At 42.5% G+C, this 25,500-nt stretch overlaps 2 long non-coding RNA genes across 2 annotated transcripts in view; both read left to right on the top strand.

Annotated features, from left to right (window-relative positions):
- The window catches only part of LOC116446733, a 62,416-nt gene that overhangs the window by 24,792 nt on the left and 12,124 nt on the right, over window positions 1-25,500 (top strand). The window contains exon 3 of the long non-coding RNA XR_004241330.1: window positions 25,203-25,325. This is a non-coding gene — a long non-coding RNA (uncharacterized LOC116446733). The remainder of the gene's footprint in view (window positions 1-25,202; window positions 25,326-25,500) is intronic.
- On the top strand, window positions 7,191-11,261 carry LOC116446734. Its single transcript, XR_004241331.1, has 3 exons — window positions 7,191-8,820; window positions 8,908-8,994; window positions 9,561-11,261. It is a non-coding gene; the product is annotated as an uncharacterized LOC116446734 (long non-coding RNA).

Below are 25,500 nucleotides of genomic sequence, written 5' to 3'. Positions count from 1 at the left end.
CTGAGAAGCAGTTCAAAGATTGTTTTCATGCTTAGCATGTTTCACTCCTGCCTCTTCAGAGATCATGTTAATATTATCACCTCTCATCAAACATTAATCTGTACATCATTTGCCAGTTGAAGCATGAGTAGGTTGCACAGATTTATTCAGCAAGCAGCAATTGCTGCCTAGACTCTGTGGTCTGGTTGTTAACAGCTGGCTGTTTGGGTTGTGTTTTTGTTAAGTGGGGGTCTATTTATAGGCAGCAGAACACATGCACATCCTTGTCTGTGCTACTGCAGATCCTGGTTAATCTCCTCTGGTACAAAAGCCTAGTCTACCAGCTCGCATAATGTGTACTCAAATCAGCGTGGGAGACTTAGAGGTGTTGGTTTTTCTTGGTTTCTTTTCCTCTTTCTATCACTATCTTGAAGCTTTGGAGCAGACTGATAGCACAGGGGACAGGCTGCCTGAAAACTGGGGGCAAATGTTTCCCAAGATGCAGAGAAAGCAATCTATGGTGGTGTCTGACAGAAAATGTCGTTAAAAATATTCTTGTGTCAAAGGATCTGATTTTAAACAAGGTATTTAATATGTGTGTGTGTGTATCACACCCCATTCTTTACCCAGAGGAAGGCAAAGTTAGCTTTTGTTTGCTTCCTGAAAATTAGATGGCAGGCAAGGTATCTGTGGTGTCAGGAGCCTGGGAGCTGTGTCATTCCTTCTCAAGGGCTGGAGCAGAAGAGGGTGTTGGCTAACACCCAGCAGAGGAAAACCTATCTGTGTCTGCACACTTGACACCATCAGTGGGATGGGGGGGTATGGCCTGGTGCCCCTGAGCACCCAGGAGTTTGTCTGTAGCACTCTGCTATTTAGAGGTGCTGCTTGCCTGAGTCACTCTTAAACACTGTTCATGCTGAAAATGAAACACTGTGATTCTAGCAGAGCACACAATGAACTGCTAATTACAAAACTGAAAACAAAGTTAAAGAGAAAAATGAGTACAGCATAATTTTACATCATGCTAAATAGCGTTTTTTTCCCCCCTTGGTTGCTTTAGTCTCCCTACTATGAGGTATTATGGCAGAGTGGGGAAACTTGGTTTCTCCCTGCAACACACTTGCGTCTTCCAGAGTTCACACACCTCAGAGCTGCTTTTCTCTCAATTTGTTCAAGAAGGATTTCCCATAATCTTGGACATCATTCTACTGCTCTCATCTTTCTGCAGTGCTCTCTTCCCAACTCATACTTCATATGTAGGAAGTAATATTTTAATTCCATCCCAGCAATTATCTATCTGTGTGGGAAAAAAAGTCCACCAGCTGCTGTTTTGTATTGTGAAGAACACACAGCAACCTGGTTTGTCTGTCCCTTCTCTCCCAGTCCCTTGTCACATGAGAGTTTGGAAATAGTTTCAATAGGTGCCTGTGAAGCAGGAGAATGAAGAATTCTGCAGGGCACTGGAGTGAGCACAAGCACAGACTGGACTCGAGTTAGAATGATGAGTGTGCACTCCAGTCTGCACACTTGCTTCTCACAGTAAGGTCCTTAAGTGAGCAGCCTAAGAGACAAGTATGAACTTCTAAATTGTTTCAGACACTCATCTGTTTATACCTCTCCTCAGGGAGTAGGTACTTCGGTAAGTACTATATACATCCATCTGCATTTCATATTCAGGCACACAGGCATAAATACTGATGCACTAATTCAAATATAGATGAGTAGCATGCATGATGTCACAAGGATTTCTTTATAGCATCACAGTACAGCATCCCCCGAGCATCACCTATGAGGAACACAGGAATATACTGGTGGTGTGTTCTACCCTGACTGGCAATCCACTCCTAGCCAAGGATGCAAATGGATAGGCTCCAGTGCTTTCCGTAAGGAGCTGTGCCAGCATGATACAGATGATGGGAAGAGCTGAACAGATACTTAACATCTCTGTGTATATCCTCCCCATTCTGTCACAAGAGTACCTCATATAAATAAATAAAAGGGATGCTGTTAAGTCATGCCAGTCAAAAAAAAGTCTGAAGACAGACTCTGGCTGCCTGCCCGGTTGTGCTAGGTTTTCAAGGCTATGAAGCATACACTTGTGTCTGAGAAAGTATTTAACTGGTGATCCATGAACTGCTGGAGACTTAGGGTGATTTCTGAAGGAGATAATACATGTAAGTAAGAGAAGAAAGACTTGTAATGGGACTTCAGTCTACTCTGCAGGAATCAGCACCTCAGTTAAAAAGTGCTGAGGTCTTGTAAGTTATAAAAAGTTGACACCTATTTTCTCATTTACATAAAACTTCAAGAATGCTGTAGGGCACTTGATGCCAAGGTAGCTCTGCCTTTTTTCTGTCACACTGATATTGGTGGGACTTTGGTTAGTAAACCTGCAGCTCCCACTGTCAGTTAGACTTGAGTTCGGTGTTTGGGTTTTCTTGGGGGGGGGGGGTGTGGGGGTGTGTGTGTTCCTTTCTCTCCACCTAGGGCTAGTAACAGGTCACTATTTCCTCAGTTAAGTGACTTCCTGTGGTTGGGATTTGGAAATCAATAGAACTTTTTGTATTGCTTTATTCTGGCTGTCCTTGAATCTCTTTGAGGAAGTCAGTGTCACTGAACTACCTCTAGAGTAATTGGAGGGCAAACATTCTGTGAGGTTTGTGCTTGTTTAAACAGTAAATTAAATTGCAGGGAAGCTGTACTCGCTCACGGATATGATGATTAGGATGTTAAAATGGTATCGGTAGGCCCACGCCTCCAGTGCCACGGGAGTCCTTAATGGGCTATAACATCACTGACCCTGTGCGATGCGACCTTGGGGTGATGCAGGGGAAACGCCAACCTGCTGCAACCTTCCCCCTCCCACACTCCAGTGTGGAGAGTTTCAGTGAAGAAGGCAAACGGTGCTAATTTTTGCTGAGGAGAGAGCACGGGCAAATGTGGGAATGTTTCTAGAGCAAAAGCAAGCACCTGACAGCTTTCAAATGTGTGTAATTTTTAAATGAAAATTAGAAATGAGCCCAAGCTGAATTTCAATTATCGTAAGATATAAATTAAAAATAGAGTTGAAGCTTCAGATTAAAATGTTCATTTTTGACTATGTGGTTTCGACTTTGCTACATGAGCTTTTCTTGTGTTTTGATATTGTCAAAATTACAGCAACAGATCCCAGTAGATTATAATAATATCTTGTAATATTTTAGTTTGTTAAATTAAAGGTTTATGGCAGCAGGATATGGTCTGAAAAATGACGCTTCCACGAGTCTGGGAGTGGGGAGGAGGAACTGGGCGGTTGGTTCCCAGCGGTAAAGGAGGGGCAGGGCAGGGGTGTTGTGGTGTGTCTTATTGTCACATTCGGTGCCAGTCTGTGACTGGGAGCTGCGGCAGAAGCGCAGGACGGCGCAAATCCTGCTGGGCCTACAGCTGCAGCCCAGAAAACATTAATTCCCCCTTTCTGGGTGTGAATTCAAGCCATCCCAGGTGTACAACATCTTCCCCTTCTCTGCTCCTCTGTCCTCACAGCCCATTATGCTTCGCTTCCCTTCTGAACACCCCTCTTTACCCTCGTCGGAGTTCGCACTCGGCACAGCGCGGGCTCTAAGGTGTTTTGCCCTTCCCCTCCGCCGTGGTTTGGGGAGGGGGGGGCCGTCCATGGGACCGTTTGCTCTTTGACCACCTCCTCTTCCTCCTCGCCAGGGCCGCGCCGGCTTAGTGCCGCTGCTGGCGGCCGGTGTCGGGTTTGTGCTGGGAGTCACTGCGGCTTTCCCGCTTCAGCCGCTCCGGCCCCGCTCGCCCCCAGTCGCGGGGCGGGTCCCGGGCTGTGGCGGTTGGGCGATGTCCTGTGCGGCCACCGCGCTTGTGCCGACAGCGCGTGCCCCGTTCCGTGCCCTGTCTCGCGCTATCTCTCGTGCTGGTGCTCGTGCCCTTTTGCGCGCCGAGTCACGCGCGCGATCCTGCCGGTGCCGGTCACGGCCTCCAGGGGGCGCGCAGCTCCCGCCGCCCACCCAGAGCTTCGCCGCGTGCCACAGGTCGCGGCTCTGAGGGGCTCAGGGAGCTCCCGGCACGGCAGCGGACACATCCAGTGCAATCTCCTGCGTGTAATTCTAGATGAAGGTTCATTCAACCCCCCCAGTTTCTGTAGTTTTAAAAGCTGTTTTAACCTTTTCCCTACGCCCTTGACACGGTAGCGGGGAGCAGCGCCCCGTGTGCCATTCCCTGTTGGTCGGTTGCCCCGAGGCCCCCCTGCGCCGCTGCTCGCGGCGATCCGCTCGGGCCGGGGCACGGGGGACAGATGCCGGCGGCAGGGAGCGGAACGGGCGGGTTCCGGGCCGGCGCGCGGGCCCCCAGGGGCTGATGTGCCGCCGCAGCTGGGCCGCGCGAGAGGCCGGATCGCTGGATGGGGGCAATAAGGAGCTGGGCGGTAATTGCCTGTTTGACGTTTCCGAGATGCGAAGCGCGGCTGAACGGCAAGCCTGGAGTGCCCTTCAGGAGGTCATCCTGTACGTCACCAGCTTTTAGGCAGGATCTGCACTTAACCTCTCTTAACAGATGAGTTTCTAACTTCAGCTCCTCCAACGAGGAGGATACCACGATCCCCTGGCTTCTACTGTGTAATATACCTACAGCTGGAAAGGCTTTCCTCCTAATATTTAACTCAATCCTCTCTACTGAAAATTGCATTCACGGTAGTATGTGTGCAAAGGGTCACATGCAATCTGTTAGTATCTGAAAGCCCAACTTTTTACACTTTGGAAATCTATTATCATATTTCATCTCTTTTTTCTTCGACTAAACAAACAAGTGTTTTAACCTTTCCTACTCATTAATGTTTTCCTAAACCTTTCAGTCTTTCTGGCTTTCCCTGTATTCTCTCCTATTTAGCCACGTGTTCTGTAATTTACCACACGAAAGTGAATGCAAGTACTATGTAGTTGCCAACGTAACATGTAGTGATCACATCTACTCTGAGTGCCTGCAGTGTGCATTTATGAAATCTCTGGGAGCATTTCTACATTTATTGTAGCGTAGGGGGTTTTTTCTAGGCTGGAATCCTTACAGCAGTGTTTTGTATTGTAGGAAAAAATAGCTGAGCTTTTATCCCTAGGTAAAGCCTTTTCCTCAATCACCTGATTTCGAGTAACTAGCTAATAAAATTAAAGTGAATTTGTATCCTCCATGTGCCATGAAGCATTGCTTAGGGCTTGGACGAGGCTGTTTCTGTTTAATTAGTCTCTAGCAGCATGTTAAAAAGGGAATTCTGAAATTTTTTTTTTTTTGGTCCTGCATTAATAAAAGTTTCAGCAAGATTTCTCAAAGCGAAGGTTATAGCATCACATAACTTTGATGTGCTTGTTCCTTTGGAATTCACTTTGCTTGTAAGCAGTGTGAGCCTTGGGTCCGATTGGGTTCCTCCTGGTTGTTCCCCCACTGTCCAGATTGAGGATTCAAAATACCTCTTAGAGATCCTTCAGTCGATTCCATTGATCATGTCTCTCACAAAGCAAAAGCATCCATGTGCTGTGAGGGGAATTAAATTCCCTCAGTCAGGGTTGGTGGATGTCAAGTTGGCATGTTTGCCTTGAAGATCTATCTTGTCTTGCACAGTGAGGACGTTAATTGGGTTGTAACTGGACTTTAGGGTGCTCTGACAAGTGACTTCTGCTCTTCTAGGGCAGAACAAGCAGCCTGTGTAAATCTGTAATTGCTGAGAAGGGGAGGCTGACAGCTACAAATGATCTGCCACTTGGTTCCTCCTGCTCTTGGCTGCCCTGCATGCTCGTTCTCTGGCAGAGCCCCTTGATCCCTGGGAGCTCTTAAGGCTGTGCAGTGGGGAAGGACATTGGCACTAGACTGTGCTGAAGCCAGAGGGGATGGGAATACAAGATGCATCTGCCTCTTCAGCCTCCCAGGCTGGGTTAAACATTTCCTGGGGGCAGTTAAAAGTGTGCTTTCTGGTCTGTCCCTTGGGTGTATAATGGAATTTCCCCCCAGTTCTGTGGCTGTGAGAGCGCTGCAGCAGGTGCAGCACAAAGCAGTGCGCACCATCAGCCACGTGTTGCCTCCATGTGCACAAAAGGGATCACACGTGAACATGCACACAGCCCTTAACTGTGCTTTCTCTCTGGGTCCCCTGCTGGTATTTTGTGCTGCTTTGGCCACCTCTACCATCCCTCTGGCACTGGGCCTGGGCTGGTTATGCCCAGGAGTGCACTGGCAGCATCTCTGATCACTCTGTGTCCAGGATGCTCTTTGGACTGCTGGTGGTTGATGTACAGAGTTAAGGTACTTGCCCTAAAGCGGGTTGGATGCGTCTCTGTATTTTTCTGGGAATTTTGTTTAGCATGTCCTTTTACTACATGCCAAGCCTTTCCTTGATGTTTGTAGCATCCCAGATGTTTGGATGATTTTTTTTTCCTGTGGCATATTGCTGTGTAACCCAGCAGGCGCAACACTTGATCTTCCTCTGCAGCTTAAAAAAAGTCTCTTGTCTTTGTAGACCTTCAGAGTAGCGACACATCTGCCTGTTATATTCTCTCACTGCTTATACCTTGTGCTTTGCTTTGGGTTGCAGTATCTCATTTTAGCAAGTATAGATGCTGCAATGGGGAAATGGCTTGTTACTATCCATGGATTTTATTCTGGTACTGCAGCTGGTTGGTTTGGTTATGTTTTTTTTTTACTTAAGGAAAAGGGCTGGAATTTGCCCCTTAAAGGTGCTGCTTCAGAGCAGCAGTGCTGTGCAGGGGAAGAGTGGGGATGAAAGAACAAAGAGAAATGGATGCTTGACAGTTCCCAAAGAGAGTTGTTTCCTGTAATGTCAAGCTCATTTTTTACCTGAATGTGTTCCTCAACCACAACATTTTAGGAAGTAATCCAGAGAGACAGGAAAGATTAAAAAAAACAAAACAAAACATATATGGGGGTGCGGGGGGGTGTGTGGGTGTGTGTCCTGAGGCTCCATTTTTCCTGTTAGCTCTCTAAAGCATGAACTCTAAAACTCAGTTTGTTCAAATTAATGGAAATCTGCAAACCACATTGGGTCATAGAATGGTTTGTGTTGGAAGGGGACCTAAAAGATCATCTCATTCCAGCCCCCCTGCCGTGGACAGGGACGCCTCTCACTAGACCAGGTTGCTCCATGCCCCATCCAGCCTGGCCTTGAACACTGCCAGGGATGGGGCATCCACAGCTTCTCTGGGCAACCTGTTCTGGTGCCTCACCACCCTCACAGTAAAGAATTATGTGATTAAGTAAAGGTATGAGACCTTGTACAGTTTTTAAGCTAACTAATTATATAAAATATGGTGTTGGAATTAATACATTGTGAATACAGCAACAAAATCTCTTTGAGTAGTTTCAGAGAAAATCCTCAACTTTACCAATCCTGTACAGATTCTTGGTGATCATAATTAACCACTTAGAATGCTTTCCAAATAATTGAATGAACTATGTAGCATGTTTTTTCCTGAAAGTGCAACTTTCCCCTCTGATCTGTGTGGGAACCACATAACAGAATAAAGTACCTTACATGATCTTCTCGTTTGAGATGACAGTGAAACACAGAAAAATTCTCTGCTTGTTTCACCACAGAATGCACTTGAAGCACAGAGCTGCTTAGTGGATGACAGACTGAAAGATGTCTACTGAAGAGAAATTATTTGACTGTATGTGTGTCTATGTACATTGCTAATTTTGAGATTAAGTAGCTGGGTTGTGATGATGAACAGTTGTTGGCTACAGTTGTATGTGGTCAGCTTGTGATTTTTGCACAAAAATATGGACAGCATGAAATGTACCTGTTGTTATTACTTTTTTCAAAGGTAGTGTCTAATTAGCAGACTTAATTATTTTGCGTCTATTGAAAGCAACAATAAGGCTTCCAATATATTGCCTTTGAGGTTTTTTCAGTAGTCATTACAGTGTTTCCTGGCATTCATCAACACTTCTAAATTACTGGGAAGAGTGTAATTAATCATTCACTTCCTTATGCTTCCTACTAGACAAACACAGATTATTGCAGGCAAGTTGAAGTAAGTAATTTCAGATTTTCAAAACATGCTGCAGCTAGTGGATTCTTGGGGTAAGCACCACTTTAAACACTCTTATCGACAGATTACAGCACAAAAGGTAGCTCAGTGCCTGACTGTAACAGGGTTTGATGACAAACTGTTTATGAGTTGTCTTTGAGGAAGGATTTCTCTGTCACTAAGTCAATAAAAATTCAGGGAAGAAGTTTATGGAATTCATTTTCAGTCCAGCCCAAGTACATCTCAAAGCAACTTGAGAAAATAGAGTTCAAGTGTTAGAAGCCTCAAATTCTGAGCCAAACCTTGTCAGCTGACAGTTTTTTCATTGGGATTAATTTAGGTTTGCTGTATTAAATCAGAAGTCATATACATAAAAGTTCTGTTTAGGCCAAAAAGGAAAAGTAAACCAAGTAGACAAGTTCAGACCACAAATATCAGAGTTTTTATCTTTATTCTGCAAATACGGAACATTTGGAAAGCATTGCGTAAACGGAACTTATGCCAAGTTTTCTGAAATAGTTACCATCTGATTTGTCTGCATGATATTTACTTGGTAAAAATGCATATTGCTCTGTTTCTGGAAGTGAGAGCTTACCCAGGAACTGCAACCTGTAGGGACAGAAAGTATGTTCTTAAGTGGTTTGTCAGCAAAAGTTTAAATCTGCTCCTGTCCCTACCCACCCAAGCTGCTTCACAAACTCACATCACCGCTGGAATGAAAGCACTCGTGGCACTCGGAGAACAGCGGCCAAATGTGTTTAACGTGCTGCCCCGTGAGGCGGGGAGGGAACAAGCTGGCCAAGAACGAGTACAAGTACGTAGCCCAATTTCTTCTGAAAGAATGAAACAATCCTTTTATGTCCTTGTAGGAAAGTAACAGCTTTCTGTTCTCCCTCTGCAGGCTCTTTTTCTAGAAAACCGTTCTTCAAAAGAGCAGAGTGCAGCGGCATGCTTCAGCCTCCAAGATTCATACTGCTAGATTTATGAAGTATGACTACTTTTGAATTATTGCTTAGATGAATGATAATAATAAAAGCTCACTAGCTTAAAGGAAAAAAAAAAGGACTTTTGAGCATTGTCATGTAACTAATGATAACAATGATTATTATGTTTATCTTGCCAGTTTTAACCTCATCATCAATTCCCACATTTCACCCTAGATTCCGGTCTCTAAGAAATCCATGCTAAAATGAGCATTTGCTTCAGCGAAGCTTTCAACTGAATGTAAACCACAAAGGGTTTCTTTTAAGTTGGATATGAGTGGTGGTTTTTTTTTCCTCCTCCCTTCTTCTGAAGGGGAGAAGAGAAGTTCTGGAAGCCTGGTTCCTGGTCTAAAACATTAATAGCATGAAGCCTCTTCAGTGTTTTTGTGTTTAACGCTGTTTTAGAGCCTTTGCTACATAAGGGATTTAGTTGCTGAATACTTACCTAAGACCCGTGTTCCCAGTTAAACATAAGAATTGACCTTACTATGTATGGAGTATATCAACAGCTTTGTTTGTTTATTTTGGTTTTTGTCTGATTAGTCTTGACTTATTAATGCTTATTATACAGTGTGTTTAGGTTTTGGAGGGGTAAAACCTGCCATGGTAATGGAAGTAAAAGCAATCAGATAAAGGAGAGTGTCCTCGCCTGCAGACTGTGGGAAGCATTTGAGCCTGCTTCAGGCTGTGGTGCCTGGACTCCGCTTGTTGAAGGCGCTTGGCCAGAGACCGTCTCACACCTGCGCTGTGAAGGCTACAAAGGCTCGCCGGGGGAGTGACAGGACACGTAGGTGCTTCGTTTAGTCCTGTTACAGCTATAGCCCAAGTACATTATTTTTATTCACCTTCCCCTTTAGAGTTAAATCTTGTTCCTTTATATACCTGGCAGTAAAGGACCTTAAGTGTTTTAAGTACTGCAAGAGTCCTAGAAGTAGATCCGAGTGGATTTCCATATGAGGGAATTACAAGGAGTGGGTCCTGTGGGCTTTTAGAAAGGAAAAGGAAAGAAGGGGGGGATGTAATTACCACACTGGCAATGATTGCAGTCCCTGGAGGAATGACTATTGTGTGAGGACTGCCTATCGGATAAAGTGAGTTTGTACTCTGTTTGTAGTGGCAAATTCTATGCTTGGCTCATTATGATACCTCAGTCTGAGTTAATTATAGTTTGGGATTGGGGGTGAGGAGAAAGACAGGAATGAAAGCCTCTCTCAGAAAACCTAATCCAAAGGAAAGCAGAGTGCAATTCAGTACCTTTTCTTCTGTCTGACACTTCAGCTGCTGAGAGCGCCGCACCCTTATTCACACAGACAGTGCCGTCTGTGGAAGGTCCTGTCGTAAGAACCATGTGAAGCAGCCTATTGTTGGGTGCTGCTCTGAGCTGGGTACATTTCAGGGTTATAAATACTACTGAGATGTTCCAGCATTACTTATTTTCAGATCACTCTCATATTGATGCATTCCCTTGCATGTTTTCTGTTTGTGACCTATTTTTGATGCATTTCACATCTGCTTTAGCAGCTCTTTGACAACCAGAAAACAGGGCTGTTTACTGAGTTCACAGCTGCTGCTAATATCCGTGTAACTAGCCAGAACTGACTGTTTTCTTGCTTAGCTCATCCTGTTGAATGAACCTCTCCGCAGGGTTTGTTACAAGTTTGTTTCAACTGGAATGCTATCAAAAGTTTCCACACATTTATGAAATTCTCATACTTCAGCCTTCCTAGAAACCCAGAAACATATGCACCCTCACTAATTCCAGTAACTTTCTGTTTCCCATGGTTTAACTACATCAGCTTTTCACAGATAGTGAAAACAGCCTGTATAAATGGGATGAAATTCCTGCTGTCATTTGTTAACACTAGTGCTACTGACAGCTTTGCACTTGAACGGGGTCTTTAAGGACATGAGTCTTCTCATCTAGTTTAAGGACACTTACCTATCGCTTCATATTGCAGTGTTTCATTATGGTAGCTCAATTACCTTATTTTTCACATAGTTTTTTTGTATACAGATGATGTTTGAAGAGGGGTAGGAATGTAAATTAATCCTGCAGCATTTCCTCAGATCACCTTTCGCGAGTGGCTTGCTCACGGTGCATCATCTCTCAATGAGGCTGCATGCTGTAAGGCTGAATTCCTACCTGTGCCATCATCTGAGTGTTCATGAGTGGTTTGGTACTCTTGCAGTTCATTGTGCTATGGATTAGTTACCTTCAGGACACTTGTTCCCACCAAAGAAAGAGATTATTGGACCTTTGTGGTTTAGGTGCAAGAAGTCACAGCTGTGTGAGGTCTGAACAGTTTGCTTTTGTTGTTGTTTGGTTTGTGCTTAGGCATTGATTAAACACACAATATTACCAGCAGTCAGTGTGTGCGCTTCTGGAAGTGAACAGAGGTCCCAGTCTCCATGAAGCAATTAAGGTGGGGATACACTTCTTCAATTCCAGCTGTTTGAGCCTTTCCTGATTTTAAAATACTGTTCAGAGCTGTTATTGATCATCTCCCAAGTGTTCACGTTTTTAATAATTGTGTTTCCTAAGCCACATCGTGGATCTCAACTTTCAAGCCTTTCTGTATCCTCGTGGGGTAAATGTTACCAGGTTAGCTGTGATCTGAATTACAGATGTGGATACAGAGGCACAAAGGGTATAAAAGATCTGCCAAAGTCATTTCAGTGCATCAGAGACAAAATTAGGCAAAAAGATTTCTGACTCCCACCTGTGTCCTACTCTTCCAAGCAATTTTCATGCTTCATTCAATTTTGGAGCTTTTGCTGTCACGGTATCTCACAGGTAGCTTTCATTTCTTAATGGTTTTGAAGATTGATTTTCACCACTCCCACCCCCGGTTCATTTCCAGTTGTTAATTAAGTATAAATTGAATTTTCTTTGGTCCATTGTGAAGCTCCTGATGGTGACTCTGAAGTATTTTCAGATCCCTACGTGCTTGTTCTTAGACAATGACAGAAAATGTGGTGACGAGCCTCTACTCTCATTTTACCAGCTACAGCCAACAGGAGATACAAGACCATTTGTTTGGGCTCCTCGTAGATGGACTAAGATATTTAATTGCTGATAGGCTTTTCAGTGTGCGTTGTTCCACTTCAGATGACCAGTGTTGTGGGGTAGCTTAAAAATATTTCTTGTGGTAGTTAACTAAACTTGGAAACTACTTGTTTGTAGTGTTGTGACAATGACAAGGTGACTGCCTATCATAAGAGCTCATAAACCAGTTTTTGGTACCTAAAAGTTGTTGTCCACTGATGTTAAAGGAAACCTAGATGCACAGCAACCTTCTCTGAACCTCTGTTTCTTTCACCTGTCTCAGATAGTCACTCTGGGAAGGGAAATCTTGGTTTTCTGAGATATCTGCTTGTTTTGATTTGTTCTAAGGGGAGCCTGGGTGAGTAGCTGATACTAAGTACTTAGACTTGAGATGGCTAAATCTGTCCAACCAAAATCCCACCTTAGTTTGAGGCAAAACATAATAGTGGTGGCATAAATGGATTGAGAGTGGGCATTGTGCACTTGAAAGTGGGCAGTGAAGTGCCTTCTGTTATTTTACACAAGTCTCAGCATTGCTTTGCTGCACTGGGAGGTAGGGACTACCAGAAATTAATCCAGTCAACACAGCTGTTTGTGGAGGTCATGGTAAGAACACAACTCGTTGACTCATAGATTCCTTGCCAAAACATAACCTCTTCTACATCTGTGAGTCTCCTCCAATCTTTCTGCATCAAACCTCATCTTTGTTCCTTTAGCTTTTTTTTGCTCTCTGTGAATTCATTCAGCTGGAGAGACGGCAGGTATTCATCAAGGCAGCTCTCTGCTTCCTACCCAGGTGATTCTGATGAACCCTTAGCACCCTTCCATATAGACAGGAAAATTTCTTTCTAGGGCTTTGCTGATGTATCATTTTCCAGCTGCAGTAGGGCAGTGTATGGATTGGTAAGCTGACACCTGTGGACTTGACCTGTATAGGCTCCTTAGGTCCCTGGGAGGTTCCTGGAGAGGACTGTGGAACAGTGCAGGCAGAACAAATGCTAAAATACAGCAAACATATTCCTCCATGGAGAAATTCATCCAGTTGCAAAGTAGGTCAGGTGAAAAGAGACCACTGGAAATAGTCCACACCCGGTGCTCAGGTACCTTGTCCAGTCACGTTCTGTGTATCTTCAAAGATGGAGACTCCACACCCTCTCTGGGCAACCTGTGCCAGTGTCCAATTATGCCAGCAGTAAAAGTTTTATCTATAAAGGGCATTTAAATGGAGTTCCCTGTGTTTCAAACTGTGCCCACCGCGATTCGAAAGGAAGAGGCAGTTGTGTAGGTGGGTTTTAGCAGAGTCAGGAGAAAGGAAACAAAGCATTAGACTGTGGTAAAACAGGGAATTCGGTAGCAAAAATGACGAATTTCCACGGCACAGTGCAAATCAGCACATTCTAAAGATTGGAAGAGGGAAATCCTTCCAACACCAACTGAGATAGATGAGGTAGTTCACACCTTTCAGAATTACAGTTTGAGGCAGCCTGAAACACGATGGAGAGTGAGCTATGTCAGCATATGCTTGGAGCATGTTCTCAATTTTATCTGTACATGTGAGCACAAGAAAATTCTCCTGTTTTTCAGAGCCGAGCAGGATTTCTCTAGCACAATTCTGTGGCAGTGGGCAAATTCCACAGGAAAGCTTTACAGCCACAGAACATATAAAGTCTGGAACATGGATAAACTGGTTAGGATAAAATAGAAACCAGCAAAACCCTCTGCCAAAATCTGAAGTGAAATGAATAGAGGTTCAAAAAAAGTTCATTCAGTATGCCTGGCTCCTTGTTTCCATAATTTAGGAATAATTACATTTTTGTCAGTAACATTGTTTTTAAATGTCAATAGAAACCAGACAAGTATATTTGTAAACCCAGCCCTGTCACATTGAATATATTAGGTTTTCCAGTACCAGCCTCTTTTAAGTAAGAGGCTGAGGAAACATTAAAAGCTCTGTAACTCTCAAGTGTTAGGAAGCTATTGAAAGAGCTTGTTAGGCCTTATGACAAGCAGGTTGAAATATGGGCCTGGAGCTTTGTGAAGGAGCTGGAAAGCTGTGGTTGAAGAGAGGACAGTGTCCAAGAGTTTGTAGACCAGATGAATTGTGCAAAGGGGATATTGGAAGGTTCAAGGCAAAATACACAAATGGGGCTACCCACAGGGACAGTGTTAAACTGAGACCAAAGTGCTTCCCTAGCTTGGTTTCTAAACATCAGTTAGTCTGTCTAACCAAAGAAGGCATTTTCAGTTAAAGTTTCTTCCTGCCCACACTCTGGCCAAGGAGCCATTTTCTGTTACCTAATTGACTACATTTGTTCTGACCCAACTTCCCTTAGCCTTTTACTTAGTGAGACTGTGGGTCTTTCTACTAATCCAGAACAGCACATGATTCTCTTCTGACAGTCCTAGATGGGTTTAGTTAACTCTGTCCTTCCCTCCTGGTTCCGTTCTTATCCCTCTGCTTTGGTATTGTGCTTAAATAGGCCACCTTCTTTACACCTATCATTCATTATCTGGAGAAGCTTTTTGGTTCTGTCGTCTTCTACTAGACCAGCTTGGGTTCCTAGGAAATTTAAGTTAGCCTCTGGCAAGAAAGATCCTACTAACAAAACATATATTTTCCATGTTCTTGGATCCACTGCCATGGCACAAGCAACAAGAAAAAATAAATGAATAAAGGTTGTTCCTAGCATTTATAGTTTTGAATGCAAATTTGAAGATGTGAGCTGAGCACAGTGATAACTTATGTGACTTGCAGGCCTCTTTGAGCTATAACTTGGAGGTGTGTACCTAGTCTTGTTCATATCACCATGGGATTGAGAGCTCCCCAGGAATATTCTTTTTAAAAAAACCCCTTGATCTTCAATGAAGATGCATAGTAAAGAAAATGTAACTCTACAGAGACAGCTTGTAAGAATCACTGCATCCATTTCATGGGGTTTAATTGTATGTAATTCATAGTCCTGTCAAAATGTAACTGAGCTAAAGTTATCTGCCATTTTAAAACTAGGTTCTAGAGGCCCTGAGCATAGGTATCATCATTAGGCTATGTCAGCTCAAGAATGAGTTCCTCGAAAAGTGGATCAGGAAGCTGTTACAGCTAAGCAGTTGTTATGGCTGTTGACGGCTAGCTAGAGAATATTACATTACACTAACTCAATTTTTTCCCAAAGGATAGGAATTTTTTACGCTTATTTCCTTTTTTACAGATATGACAGATCTGGGATATGTAAAACAGAAGAGAATAGGGAAGCAGGAACATTTAAAAAAAAACCCAGTGGTTTGAAATCCTAGCTTTCTAATACCTTTTTGAGTTATATATATGTTCTCTCTCTTTTACATAACATAGCTGGTTGGGAAAAAAAATCTTTCCAGTTAAAGTTGTAATCTGCCAGTATTTGTTGCTGAACTTTCCAGATCATCCCTTGTCAACCTAAGATTATTTTCCCTAATCCCTGCTGCACCTTAAACACATCACCAGGCATTCACCAAAGAAAGGTTAGTCCCAACTGCCTCTGCAAACACAACATCTCTGAGTCACTACAGACATTCTTCGTGTAATCCCATGGTCCCTGAGCAGTTCCAAACAGGCCACTCATTCCAGCCTTACCAACATATTCCTCACTGAGTCAGGAAGGACACAGAGCCTTTGCGTAACCCTGCTGTCATGCAGAAATGTCACTGTCTGTGAACAATACCAGATTACACCAGACAAAACCCAGTCTGAAGAGTGAAGTGAATTTCGTCATTAAAAACCAGAACAAAACTAAATGATAACACGCTCTACTCAGAGTACCTGACAGATACTGGGTATATAAACCTACATTCCTCCAAAGTCACATACTTGGGGGTGTATGGAACCATCCTGAGCAACAGTGCATGGCCACACCACAAAACAAGGGCAAATTTCTTCACTCCATGTTTATTTATATCACATCTCTTTGGACATTCTCCTCTTACTGAGTGCAGTAGCTGGAACCTGTTCTTCCAGCTTCATTATATGAAGGTAAAAGTCTCAGCTTTAGAAACCAGCATTGCTGGGCTTGAAAAACATTATCTTCTCCCATTTCATGGCTCAGGAATTCATACTCTGCTACTCACCAGCTCACTGACTTTCCTGTAGCTGAAGTTTTGTTACGGTAAGTTGAAGAATTCTGTGAAAATCTAGAATTATCTCTTCTTTTTCACATTATGTATTTTCTAGGGCTTCTTTATTTTACCGGAGGGATAATGAAGTAATCCCTGAAGAGCATCTTATTTGCTGATTGTGTTGTAATCATCATATGCCTAATACAAAGTGTGGATTCCTCATCTTAATAATATTCTCCTGGAGGGGAGGCTGGAGTCAGGGAAAACTCCCGTGTAGCTAACCTTGGCAGTATTCAGTGTGTCTAGCAGATGCCAAGTGCAATGTTCTGGAATAAATCATTGCTAGCTAAATCTTAGGTAATATAACAAGTTAAATATATGAATGTGTTATTTTAGCAAATGCATGCTGTCAGCTCTAATCCTGGGTTTCCAGCCTCTAAAAATGCAGGTGGTGCATATTAGTGATGAAGTGAACAGTTTGAGGAGGAAGGAATTTAAAAGTATCCTGAATTCAAATTACTTGATGTAGAAAGTTGAAACGCTTATATCCATGGGAAATTTTTCCTTTTTCGTTTTTTTTTGTAAACCACTCAAGTGCAGATACACTTCCTCTTTTACTACCACTTGTTTGTGGGGAGCAGGAGGTTTTGGAAATTTGAGAAAATAACTTGTAATTCTGTAGAACTTTCACTAGCTCTGTTTGGGCTGTAATTTTCAGCCTGAAAGACATAGATATAAAGAAAACACTACCAGGAAATAATGTTGCTTAGATTAATTGATGTTGCTGCACATGTTTAAGTCAATTACTCAGAGGAAACACAAAAATTCTTAACTGTTTATGGTACCTAAAACCAGTATAAATAAAGCACTGCTCTCCAAAACTTAGAGAATTTTTTATCTTAGGAGGATTAAGTGACTTCACTTATTTTCTTTAAAGAAAACAAAACTAGTATTCTGTCTCTTTTCTAATCTTTTTCAGCATAAATTTTTTTCTTTATAAAAAGAAAATGAATGAACACAGTTGATACTAAAGATTAAAGTATCTTTCTACATTTGCTGAGCAGTAATTTGTTTATTTTTCACACTGATAAATTTTGAGGTAAAATTATTAATCTGTCCACTTTCTATTATTAGGTATATTCAACAGTAAAAAATGTAGTGGAAAGGACTTAAGAAAGGCTCGTGGGGGCAGATGGGAGAAAAAATTAAGTGAACTTTAAGGTCAGTGTCATAAAGTTACCAACCTAACCTGATTATTATCTGCCCTCTGGAGAGGGGAGAATCTTACACAACTGCATTAAAGTTGAGAAAAATGAGAAGCTGAAGAGGAAATTCTATTACTCACTGAGGTAGATTATGTTGTACAGTTAACAAATGATGGCTAGTTAGATTCCTTAAAAAAAAAGCACTGAAGTCATGTAACTGAACAAAGAAAAGGTAACTATAAAAATCTTGCACCTTAGCTGTGAAAGTGAGGTGAATATCCCTTAGTATACACCTGGCTTCTCTTTTGTAGGCAGCCAAAGGCTTTCCACTAAGAGGAATACATTGTTCACAGGTTTGGAAAGGTCCATTCTGTATCCCAACAGTCATCTTTTTATGATGGCATGGCAAAATCTAGATAGTGTCCTACTGTTTTCACTGACTGCAGCTTCACTTTCCTGAGCCACCAAGGTTATTTCTAGGTGGATGCGTTTCCGCAAAGAGAAATTGTGAGGGAACTGAAGAGCAGATGTCTCTCGTATGTACCCTGCATCATCCACGTGAGCTGCAGGGCTGTGTCAGTCAGGGGAGAAGAGCACTAGGGATGGTGTGACTCTGTCTTACTGGCTGGTGGCTCAGCCTGTGCCTTCCCTGCTGTCAGGCAGTATGTAGACTTTTGGATAGGGGTGATGGGGTGCTGAGCGCTGAGTGTTGGAAAATGGAAGAATCAAGGGAACGCACCTTCACCTGACCTTCGTCATGATGGCTAAGGACAAAGGGATCTCACTCTTTGATTTTTCTGTGGTAATGGGCTTTTTAATCTTGAGTGGCCTACCTGTATGTGAAGCCTCTATCCTTGTACTTTGTTCAGAAAGCACAAGATGTTTTTTGATTGATTCAAACTGAAGTGCTCACATTGAAAACATTTCCAGAGTTACACAGTCTAGAAGAAATACAAAATTAAAGTCCTTCAGTGTAGAAGTATACATGAAACGATGGATATTTCTGTAGCTTTGAAAACCGGGTTGTCCTTCAACTCCTACTTCAAATTCATTTTGGGAAACTTTTTCAGTAAATGAACACTGTTAAAACTCAGTCTCTTTGCTGGGTAGAAGGGCCAGCAACATTTTTACGAGCTGTCTCACAGATGAAATGTGCTTATTAACAGCACTTAAGTTGCTTGCCTGTTGCAAAGTAAAATTAGGTGCCTTTAATCAAACAATTTTTCATGCACTAAATGCCCTATTTTGACTTTTATCTATGCCTGGACTTCAAATGCAGAATTGTACAAGGTGCTAATTTTGGCACATTTATTTGAGAAATAGCATGTGCATTTCTGATATGTACATTAAATTTTATGTCTATTATTTAGTGTATATATTTTCCTTAGTTATTAGAGGGGCAGGCAAGAGATATCCTGGACTCAGTAACATGGGTGCTAATGCTCTGATTGGGTGCACTGACAGAGTAATAATACTGTTGTATTTCTTGAAAGTGTTTTTGGTGCAGAGTACTTGAAAATAAATGGAATAGAAATATTACTGTACAAGACACCATAATCTTTTAGCTAAGCCTGATATAAAGAGAAATGAGTTGTTTGCTGCACTGCTTTGAAATGCAAGAACTTAAAATAGAGGCATTGGTTTATTCTGCCTTTTGTTACACTCAGAGCTTTGGAAATGTGCAGAGCAGGGAACACAGACTTATTTTTTTCCCCTCTTTTAACAACCGAGGGTTTAGAGTGGCTGCTGGCGCAGGAGGAAATGCCATTAGATAGATACAAGAAAAGCCAATATTCCGTGTTATTCGTGCAGACAACTAACATTTGAAACTTGCACGAACTGCTTCCACTTAAAAGCTGTCAGTCACATTGGTTATAAAAAGCCCAGAGCACTCAGGGACTGTCAATCAGTTCTTAGGAGAAAGAGCTGACATCTTAACATTTACTTTGCCAGTATTTACCAGATGCAGAGAACCAAAGGGTGAAAATTCAAATGAAAACACACATTCTCGCTGATCATATAATACAAGGGAAACATTTAGATCAGTTACTGTAGCTGCTCACCTAGGAGCCTCCAATCCCGAGAAGGTTTTTCTCTCTTGCTCTATGAATAGATCTGTTGCAGGCTGGCTCCGCCGTGTTGCAGGGAAAAGGCTTTTGCAGACACTGTCTGCGGAGGGCTGTCACGTCAGGTGAGGAAACAGTTTAACTCTGGCCCATTAAGTCTAGAGGAGTAGCATGAAATGTGCAGAGGACTTGGAAAGGGCACATAAAGGGCATCTACCTTGCTTTTTTTCTTATGGTAATAGGTATGTGGGTGTTGTAATTATCAGGCTGATGACATGTTCTCGTGCAAGAAGGGGATTGGCAAGGAAAGGAAGAGGAGGAACCAGTTAATTCAAATACGTCTTCTGATCTTTTTCTGTATGTTTCTAGATCTAGTTATCCCTGGATTACCCTGATGTTTTAGATACTGATCCTGGTGCTTCAGTGGGCCTGCAGCTGTGCGTAGCACTGTGAATTCAGCAGCTGTGACCTCTGGTCAGAACCACTGTTGTTGTCACAGAGCAGGAGGTATAGGTGCAGCTGTGAGCAAGGTGCAGAGCTGGTGTTCACGTATTGCAAGCTTATACACGTGCTGCTCTACTGAAGGTAAAAGGAGTGTTGTCCCTGAGGGTGCCTCCAGCAGTTCACTGGACCTGAGTGCCCAATATTGCATTCCCACAGCTGCATGCATCTGAAGGCATCCATGGGACTCTTGGTCCATCTTTGACCAGACTGCCAGTCTAAGTTGGCATGGCCAAACACGGCAGCCATGGAAATGTTCAGAACCCTGCTTTAAATAAAGTCATTCATGTGGGTGCCTTTTTACCAGAGTCTTCTGGAAGCAAGCACCTTCCAGTGTTTATGTCTCTTGGAGTGGTGCAGCCAACATCTGCAGTGAGTTGTTCACCAATGATCCCAGAGGTTTTGTTCATGTGTGCATCCAAATGTTAAGTCTCACAATCCTAATGCAGCCTTTGGTTCTGTGGAGTCTTCCACATCTTCCATGTGGAATTCCTCCTGCCATTTGGAGCAGAATTTTGTCCCAGATCAAACCTCTAGATAAGGTTTTTGGAAAACTATTGTAACTGTAGATACTTATGTATAAACAACTAGAACCAAAGTCATGTTCTCATTCAGTTTCCATTGTAGTCAATGGAAGTTAAATCAACTTATTATGGAATCAGTAAGTTTATGGAATCAAGTGATTTGGTTTACCTTGGAGTAGACACATCTCCGCTGTCAGCAGAATAGTCCTATAAACTTCATTGACTATATTGAGTAGATCTCCTTTGACGGTAGTAGGAATTCATACGCTTATTGCATATTAAGTGCCTTAATCTTGAACCAAATCCCACCCTTGCAGCCAGCTGCTTAAGTGACTCTGCCAATTTGGAGGACTTCCCTACTGGGATTATAGCCTTGTCTTGAAACTTGTGTTCCCACAAACATGGAGCTGCCATATTTTCTTTCATAGCAGGGCTGTCTGACATGATATATACACACTTTAACCTTTCAGTTGTCTTTAACTTGCATGCAGATAGCCCTACAGCTGTGGCAGCCCAAAGCCCACTGTGGCTAAGCAGACCAAGTATTTACCAGTTACTCCAGATCTTTCTCTGTGTATTTGTGTGTCAGGTTTATATATTAACCAGTGGTATGAAGAATACCAATTCAGGTTATAGAATATGGGTAAACTAATTACATGACAATTAACAAGGTCTTGCTGCTGTAAGTGTGTATAGGTGCAAGGAAACTATGTTATCTGTCACAGATTACTGTAGGGTTCAGGTAGTACAATAAGATCAAACAATGTGTTTGGGGACTTGATTGGAGATAAAAGCTTCCTCTTTTCCCCTTGGAAAGGGGGAAAAACTGGAGCAGTATACACCACTGCTTGTGACCTTTAGTTACCAAGGGAAAAAGCATTTTCCCATTGTTCCTTACGTCTGTCTGTTTATACATGGGCCAGGCCTGTATTCTCTAGTGCTTTATTTTTGTGTTAGGAAGTTGTTTCTTCCCCTTGGGAGACTCTTCATCCTCCTTTTGAGGGTAAATAATAAATGCTATTCACCATAACAATAAGTCTAGAAAAGTAACAGAAAACAAAATGTCCCTGTATACATTTTGAATAGCTGAAAGTTGATTACATCAATGCTCTGTTAATCATCTTCAGATTTTAATGCCAGAAACCAGAAGGCTGTGATTTGTATGAACCAGAGGTTGGGACTAAGAGAAAGATCAATAGGTTAATGTAAGAAAATGTAGGCTGAATGTGTCTTGAGTAATTTCCTAATAGAAGTAACCACTGGTATGCAGAACAGACTACTGTGGTCCACAGAGGATGTAAAATAAAATGTGTAATTTTTTTTTATTTCTCAAAATACTACAGAAGTTATATGTGAAAAATACAGAGCAGAAGAAAGAACTTGTGTTACATCCTCATGTCCTCTGTGTCCTGTGGTCCATGTCCTAGGGGTCCTTTATTGTACAACATCTAAGATACAGAGCACATGGGGTCAGGAAAACAGTTAATGAACTCCTGTATGTACTGGTTATCCCTTTGCTCCCCTCCTCTGATGATGCAGAAAGTCAGAAAACGCTTGATGATGTAACCTGGAGCTCTACCAGACAAAGAGGAGATTGTAACAGAGAGAGTCTAGGACTTGCCTTCCTGGGCAAGATATGGCATTCCCAGAAGTGCCAATTCCTTGTCTGCAGATCATGAGCTGGAGACCTGTTCCCGTGCTGTGCAAGTTACTGCTACTGGCTGAATGCCAGCCTGTAGTATGGGGGATCCCCTTGTGAGATTTCTTCCAAGAACTAAATATAAATTCCATTAATTCACTCTTACCTGAGAACATTGGAGTTAACTAGTTATGTGCATTAACTTTTAAAAATCCAGTCTGAGGTAGTTCAAAGAGCTCTTAACAGTGAAATAAAAATAAAGTCCTCTTCACCTCAAATGTAGTGGTTTTAGGGTAAACTTCAGGTATTGAATCATCCCTTCCTTTGCAAAAGTGAATGATTCTAAATTGTTGGAGCAGTTTCCCTCTTTTCATCTAGTGATCATAGCAGCATACAAGAGGAATTCCATTAATATTATCCAGGTGAAGGAAAATAGGAACTGACCTAAAGTAATGTAATGTTGGGTAAATCATTGGCTAACAAGGCAGCATGTACTTAAGACTGCTTCTTTCTCTGAACAACATCCAGAATTTTAGACATAACCTTAAAGATAAGGAAATGGCTTCTGAAATGGTTGTTTTACCGGATGCTTGTTGAGAATGAACAGAGTTTTACACCTTTTGGAAGTCCCTTTTACTTAAAGCAGCTGTGACTGTCAGTCATTGGCAATGCTCATAATGTTTTGGGAAAACTGATTATAATTCTTACATGTGCAGATATTAAAAGGAGGCAGAGTTTTCCCTGCTGTCAAAAGCTAATTTTGTTTTAAAGTGACAAATAAAATGAAATTCTAATACATGTGGGAATTTGAGAAAACCAAACATATTATTAAAAAATCGTCGGAAAAAGACACAAGGCAAATGTGAGTATTCCATTTGCAAATTTCAAATTACTTCTTAGACTGTTGCAGTAAAACAAAGTTAGTATTGCTAATGTAAAGGTATGACATGTTATGAGCTTGGCTTTTAAAAAAGTTGTGGTAATTTCTTGTTTGTTTTATGTTGCCTTTTGATTTCTCCACTTTTTTTTAATCTCTGGACTTCACACTTTCAAGTTTTTTCCACAACAGCAAGGCCTATGTATTTTATAAGAATTATATATGTATGTATATATTTGGTAAAATATATGATTATTGGAAAACTAAATGACTTGAGGAAAAGGGCCTTCAAGAGAAACATCAAATACTCTGAGATTCATAATAAAGTCTTAGGAGCTGGCAGCATAAAATGAGGGAGTATTTGCAAAGGCTCTATAGCAGTGAATAGAGAGAAGGCCTCTGGGACAGTTAGGTTGGGCTTCTGTTCTGGATGACCTTGTTCTCCATTGGGGTCACTTCTCCACTGCCTGTAGAAAGAAACATGGTCTCACCAGGCTGGAGATGGCTTTTGTGAACAGCTCTTAAAGGGAACATGAAAGGAGACTTTTAATGTAACAAGCTGCACTTCTAATCCCACGCGTCTGTAGTGATCTCAGGATACATGAGGGCTGTAATTCTGTCCTGAATGAGATGTGCTGGTCCAGCCTACTAGAGAGCTAACACCTACCGTGTGCATAGATCTGTACTGAATAGTTGCTGCTGGATACCTGCCGGAGTTTGGGAAAGGGTGATAAACATGTTTGTGACAGCCCGTTTGATACACTGTGACACTAATAGCTGGAAAGAGTGCTCCGTAGGTAGGGAACCGCTGTGCGGAATTAGTCAGTCGCCAATCTGCTCACAGCGCCGTACCAGGAGTAGGCTGCGAATTTGAGCCAGGCAGTTGGTGCTTTCCTATAGGCATCCAGACAAGCCCGTTCCGAGATGACATTTGCTATGCTACAGATATGTCATGGATCATTTTTCACAGCCCTGTTGAAGTGGCTTATTTATTATCATCTGTTCTGGTGTTACATCCTGGACAAGGGAGAACTGTTTACCACAGTGCCAGGAATTACTTGTTACTGCAATCTGATTCCAGGAGAAGGCTTAGGATAAGGCTCATTGCTTTCCTCAAGGCTGCCACTGCTACTGCAAGGCACTCCAGACTGAACCACTGAGTCAAATCCCAGGAGTTACAGCTGGAGTTAGTGGTTTGATATTTAAGTGAATGACCTCTAAGTGAAGAAGTACTGGATTCGTCATCATTCCACTTGCCTCAGCTTTGGAAATCAAATACCAAAATTGTTGCCAGCAGAAAAATTTGACCTTGGGGGTAGGCAGCTCTGTCCACTCAAGATTTGCTGAAGTCAAATTATCAAGAGCAGTGATTCTCAGCTATGCTTCACAGATTGCTAGCGGCTTGCAAAGCCATGCTGCCTTAAAAGGTTGGTGTTACAAGGCAGTGTGATAGCCCAGAGTGCATTCAGAAAGTTGACAGTGATCCATGAACAGGATGCCAAGGAATTGCTGCCATTACTGTGCTAGAGCATGGGGAGTTTTCAGTGTTGCTTTTCACAGGGAGAGGAGCTAATGACTTTCAGAAATGGTAACAGGACATGGTGGTTGTGTTTTCTAGACTTAGTGTGTTATTCTTACAATTTTCTTTCCTTGCCCTGTCTCAGAATAACACTTGCTACTGTTAAATACTGTAAAAACACATTTCTAGGCAAGTCACTCACTTTTCTCTGGGTCTGCTTGTCCAGTTTGATTTGTGTTGCTCTCCTAGAATATTATTTCCCAAAATTTCTACCATTATGGTTAATTAGTTCATTGGCTAATACCTGTCATCCAAGATGACTGTTGTTATTAGGAAGGAATCAGATTGATCTTCATGGAAAGGAGGCTAGTGCAAATGGCAGTTACTGTGAGTAAAAGTGCGCTGCTGTATGTGCTGCAGGAAATCCCACTGAATCTACTGGAGAACACTTACATTCAGTGCACAGGTTTTAAAGCGACCCAGCATAAGAACGCCTTTTCTTCCAGTTGTTGTTATTGTTGTCTGTATGAGGGTAGGACTGGGAGACTCCAAACAATAACATGGCCCCATTGCACCAGGTGTTGGTGACCATTGAAAGTGTGTTATGATGGAAACAGCAGATAAAAGCAGTCATCTTCAGTCTGCAGCTGGAAGGTAGGATAGATGGTTTGCCTGAGACAGCATGGAGGTGAACCCACCCCTGTTTTCCTTAAGTACAGAGACTGAGCCATTTCCTTCTTCCTGTTACAGCCCAGGCTAGGACTGGAACAACACAAGATGGGACCTGCTGGGGAGGAAGCTTCCCATGACTTGCCTGCTGGCTTCCAACTGGTGAAATGAAGGGCCAGCAACCCACGTGATTAAGGACAGAAGGTGAGCAGGCTGCCTGGGGGAGTTTGTGTTCTTAGGAGCCCTTAGGTCAGACCAGGAGAGGGTGCCTGTTTGCCCCAGCAGCTGAGCACCTGCTGGGGTGTGACAGCACAAGTTCCCCCAGTTCACACTTAGGAGAAGCTGCATGCCTGGTACTGGTTTCCCTGCTTTCACAGGA

The sequence above is a fragment of the Corvus moneduloides genome, chromosome 1 (assembly GCF_009650955.1).
Source record: "Corvus moneduloides isolate bCorMon1 chromosome 1, bCorMon1.pri, whole genome shotgun sequence".
In the NCBI taxonomy this organism is placed as follows: Eukaryota; Metazoa; Chordata; class Aves; order Passeriformes; family Corvidae; genus Corvus; species Corvus moneduloides.
This window is presented reverse-complemented; position numbering and strand designations above follow the sequence as displayed.